The sequence below is a fragment of the Sinocyclocheilus grahami genome, unplaced genomic scaffold (assembly GCF_001515645.1).
Source record: "Sinocyclocheilus grahami isolate Dianchi unplaced genomic scaffold, SAMN03320097.WGS_v1.1 scaffold321.1, whole genome shotgun sequence".
In the NCBI taxonomy this organism is placed as follows: domain Eukaryota; kingdom Metazoa; phylum Chordata; class Actinopteri; order Cypriniformes; family Cyprinidae; genus Sinocyclocheilus; species Sinocyclocheilus grahami.
The window spans coordinates 1,444,982-1,450,389 of NW_015505500.1; the positions used below are offsets into that span (position 1 = coordinate 1,444,982).

Below are 5,408 nucleotides of genomic sequence, written 5' to 3' on the forward strand. Positions count from 1 at the left end.
TAAATTTATGGAGAACCCTTATGAGGACCCCATAATTTTTTTTCTGTGTACATTTTTAAGGTATAATTTTCGCAAGAAGATACACTGAAGTTCAATGCAATGCTGTAAGTCTTTTTGTACAAATGATGGTGCTTGATGCAGTGGTGAGCTCTATTGGTCAAGGTGGAAAATTAGTTGGTATGAAACTGTTTAATGGCCCAACTCCTCTACACCAATTTTTTTAACATGCTATTAAACTTGTATGCTGTGAAACGATGCAACGTTAGAATGTTTAGAGAACAAATATGTTATTAAATGGGTATTTTGCTGGACATGTTTATTAATGCTTCTCATTAATGTTTAATGGTAATGGAAATATGTACTGGTGATGGTAAATGTGTCAATTGGAGTGAAAAAGAGACCAATCGGCAATAAATAATATGAGGATATGCAATTCATGAACCCAATTTTCTTCTGCATGATTGTGAAGTTAGAATTTCAAAGAGAATGATTTAAGATTTCATAATCATACAAAAGCTTACTAAGTAAAAGTACTCACATGAGAGACCATTTCTGGGGCAATCTTGGTGTGCTTTATAGTAAACCTCCACAATTTTACTTGAGAGCTGTTTTTGGAGAAGAAAAAGCAGCACTTGCCTAAAACGTAATGGGGCAATCTTGGTGTGCTTTATAGTAATCCACCACAATTTTACTTGAGAACTGTTTTTGGAGAAGAAAAAGCAGCACTTGCCTAAAACGTAAAAAAAAATGTCAATGAACAGAGAATGAAGAGCAGAGGACAGCCGATGAAGATGCATTAAATCCTGATGTTCAAGACTTTGGTCAGTTGTATAATGCACCTTGCCGTATCTTGTGTTGTCGCTGGCTGTTCGTAATGTATGTGATCGTCTCACTGGTGGTGCATGGTTGTGTCTATAAATCTCCTCACTGATTCTATACAAACATACAAGTCTATACAAATCTATGTTCTGTCCAGCAAAAAACAAGTGACATCACATGCATATGGAAAAATTATGATGTGGTTTGCAGAGGTGGTGTGTCCTGTGCAGCTATCTAGCTTAAACCGCACAAAGTCCAGGTTCAAAATGTTTTAAAATTTATGGAGAACCCTTATGAGGACCCCATTATTTTACTGTGTGCATTTTTTTATGTATCATTTTCGCAAGAAGATACACTAAAGTTCAATGCAATGCTGTAAGTCTTTTTGTACAAATGATGGTGCTTGATGCAGTAAATGGTGAGCTCTATTGGTCAAGGTGGAAAATTAGTTGGTATGAAACTGTTTAATGGCCCAACTCCTCTACACCAATTTTTTAACATGCTATTAAACTTGTATGCTGTGAAACGATGCAACGTTAGAATGTTTAGAGAACAAATATGTTATTAAATGGGTATTTTGCTGGACATGTTTATTAATGCTTCTCATTAATGTTTAATGGTAATGGAAATATGTAATGGTGATGGTAAATGTGCCAATTGGAGTGAAAAAGAGACCAATCGGCAATAAATAATATGAGGATATGCAATTCATGAACCCAATTTTCTTCTGCATGATTGTGAAGTTAGAATTTCAAAGAGAATGATTTAAGATTTCATAATCATACAAAAGCTTACTAAGTAAAAGTACTCACATGAGAGACCATTTCTGGGGCAATCTTGGTGTGCTTTATAGTAATCCACCACAATTTTACTTGAGAACTGTTTTTGGAGAAGAAAAAGCAGCACTTGCCTAAAACGTAAAAAAAAATGTCAATGAACAGAGAATGAAGAGCAGAGGACAGCCGATGAAGATGCATTAAGTCCTGATGTTCAAGACTTTGGTCAGTTGTATAATGCACCTTGCCGTATCTTGTGTTGTCGCTGGCTGTTCGTAATGTATGTGATCGTCTCACTGGTGGTGCATGGTTGTGTCTATAACTGGGCCTGTTTTTCTACTACACGTCAATAGGGGTGTGGAGAAACCACAATGAGGTCTATAAATAATACTAATACTTCTTTTAGTAAGTAGAAAATGTTCTCTGCATATTACCTATAAATATTCTCAGTTTTGAAGGCTATTCATATACTTTAAGTTCATATCATGCTAAACTTTACGGAAGATGAGGAGTAGTAGGTGTAAAATAGTAGCATACATTGGAAATGGAATGTAAAAGAGAACCAGATGTACTAAACTATTTCCTGAAAATGTACGTGACAAAGTGCATTTGTGGGCTAGTGTCCACAACCCACTGCACTACAGAAGAGATGACAGCGCTTTCTTTTTAGACTTTTTCCAGTTTCAATGAAATTAACCTGGTTGATTCCATGCCCTGGCAAATTTAGGGTATTCTGGAGGCAAAGTTTTGAAAGTTAATAAAAGGCCCACTGCCTTTCTCAATATTTAGCCTACATCAACGTGCTGCATTATAAGTGTGATAAAATGGCGACCTCTAGCAGTCAGAAAGAGCAACTGGCCAGCAGGCCTGGTATCCATTGGCCAGGTGTCTCTAACCCTGCTCCTGGAGATCAACCGTCCTGCAGAGTTCAGCTCCATCCCCAATCAAACACACCTGAACCAGCAAATCAAGGTGTTCAGGGTTACTTGATAATTGCAGACAGATGGTTTGGAACTGAATACTGCAGGAAGGTAGTCCCCAAGATCAGGGTTGGAAGCCTCTGCTCCAGGTTCATCTGGAGATGAGAAAAAGGTTTATTTCAGGCATTGTTGTCAACACTGTGCAGTACTGTAATCATTTTGTATTAGTCTAGACTAGCATAGGTTACTCACTCATGTTTTCTCTGCAGTACCTTATACCTGTGTATCTCAATGCCTGTAATCCAGGGGTGTCCAAACTCGGTCCTGGAGGGCCACTGTCCTGCAGAGTTTAGCTCCAACCCCAATTAAACACACCTGCACCAGCTAATCAATGTCTTACTAGGCATACTAGAAACTGGCAGGCAGGTGTGTTGAGGCAAGTTGGAGCTAAACTCTGCAGGACTCTGCAGGACAAGTTGGAGCTAAACTCTTGCAGTTTATGCTTAACACTGAAACTTTATGGCCTTTTCAGAGTAATTCATTAAACAGGTTGCAGTTTGAGGAGAGTGCACTAATAGGCTATTTTCAGTAACATTCGTTCACACATTTGCTCAAGGATACATAATAGTTCAGTTATAGTCTATGTTGGGGTAACAATGTCAAAAGTCTGAATATAAAATGGGAAAAAATTGTCACAGATTCACACAGTGGTAACAACCAACCACACGAATGCTGGCGTCAGTCTCAGAAGTAGCGATGATCAGTGGATCAAAAGAGTCAACAGGAAATTTATCTTTGGTTTGTTTGATGCAAACTTCTTGTTTTATATTATTTAATCTACATGAAGAAGTAAACTATCCCCATCACACACACATACTCACTCTCTCTTACACACATGCATGTGCACCCAACCCACACGTATTTGTTTATAATATAAATCCCAATATAATATAATATAAAATATTATATAAGGATTCAAATAGTTTGAAAGTTGCATCAATATTTATTTTAAATAGTTTTAGAATAATTACAGTACAGCTTAATGGAAAGCTTCCACAGAAAAGCTCATTGATACACTATAAATTATTTTAATTATTTATCTTTAATTAAAGCCAGCTGATCCACTATCCACTGTTTTTTTTTTTTTTTTTTTTACCAAAGAAGAAAAAAAACAATTTCATATTCTGGGCAGTGACATTATAAACCAAACAACATGCCTGAATTAAACATGCATGCACTTTGACATGTTGGCCTCTTCACTTATGTATTATACATACATTTATTTATGTAATCTACATCTACATCTCATCTTCTCTATACCCATCCTGTTTTTATTTAAAAAGCCAAATGCATTGTACTATATATGGTGCTGTATTGCGTAGGACATTGTGCAATGATTCCTATCCTAATGTGCAGTACTGCAGTGTCTTGCAAGAGAGCACAATTTTAAGTTCTAGAAATTATCTTCTGTCTGAGCTACAACAATACTTATAGTAGCATTTACAGTATGTGCTACACACAAACTATATAATTATTGATATGATTTATTATAAATTAATCTATGATGATTGTGATGTAGTAGTACTAACAGATGTCATGGTTTCCTTGGTCCTGATGTCTCAACATACTGTAGATAAGAAATGCTGTAGTTATTCTCATCCTGGCCGCATGCAGAAGTGAGTGGATCTATATGACACAAATGAAAGACAGCTCATTAATAATATATAATACAGTAATTGACTTGTTTTTGTCTTTATAAAGCAATTGTTTTAAGTGTATTTTAAGTTTTTTTTTCTCCAGTATATTATGTTCCAGATGTGGATCCAATGTCACGTATATCAAAGCTATTATTTCTCTTGGAAGACTTTAGTGAAAGGTCTTTGATAAAGTAATCTTAATGAATTTAAAGTAAATTTAATATTCTGAAGAGTATGTGTGGCAGTCAGTCACCGGTGTGGATATTTACTGTACTTCGCAATCACAGATTCTAGCCTACATCTTGGAATATGACCCAAATAAGAATTTTCACCAGATATTGCCATCTGAACAAGTAACAAGTCTGCCACATTTGTTCTGACCAATTGAGGAAAAAAGCATTACCATAAATCTTGCTACCAATGGGGATTAAATCTAAAGATCGATTAGCTCATATCACATCAAACCTTGCAAATTATTATTATTGTTATACTTTATTCTCAAATGATTCATGTTAATATCATCAGCATTGGTGACTATGAGTACAGTGTGTATTAGCGTGTAGATTTCTTGGAAGACTTTAGTGAAAGGTCTTTGATAAAGTAATCTTAATGAATTTAAAGCTGCAGTCTGTAAGTTTTGCCTCTTTGCTGCCATCTCTGTTTGAAAATCTGGAATTGCAGCTGTGTGCAGAATTATCTAGCTTGCGTGGGTTGTGAGTGGTCACGGCTCCAGCGCGGATGAATCTAATATTCTGAAGAGTATGTGTGGCAGTCAGTCACCGGTGTGGATATTTACTGTACTTCGCAATCACAGATTCTAGCCTACATCTTGGAATATGACCCAAATAAGAATTTTCACCAGATATTGCCATCTGAACAAGTAACAAGTCTGCCACATTTGTTCTGACCAATTGAGGAAAAAAGCATTACCATAAATCTTGCTACCAATGGGGATTAAATCTAAAGATCGATTAGCTCATATCACATCAAACCTTGCAAATTATTATTATTGTTATACTTTATTCTCAAATTGTTCATGTTAACATCAGCATTACGTGACTATGTGGATATAGTGTGTATTAGCGTGTAGATTTCAATTTCTGGACAGTCTAATCTCTAATTGTCATACCATTCGAATTTCATATTAAGAAATTCTTTTAACCCAAAAAGCAAATTATGCTCCCTTCGAACTGGTT

The 5,408-nt window shown here is 35.9% G+C and overlaps 1 long non-coding RNA gene across 1 annotated transcript in view; it reads right to left on the bottom strand.

Moving 5' to 3' along the window:
* Positions 1–4,107: 4,107 nt before the first annotated feature.
* The window catches only part of LOC107602183 (uncharacterized), a 2,028-nt gene continuing 727 nt past the window's right edge, over positions 4,108–5,408 (bottom strand). Inside the window, exon 3 of the long non-coding RNA XR_001611004.1 lies at positions 4,108–4,201. This is a non-coding gene — a long non-coding RNA (uncharacterized lncRNA). The remainder of the gene's footprint in view (positions 4,202–5,408) is intronic.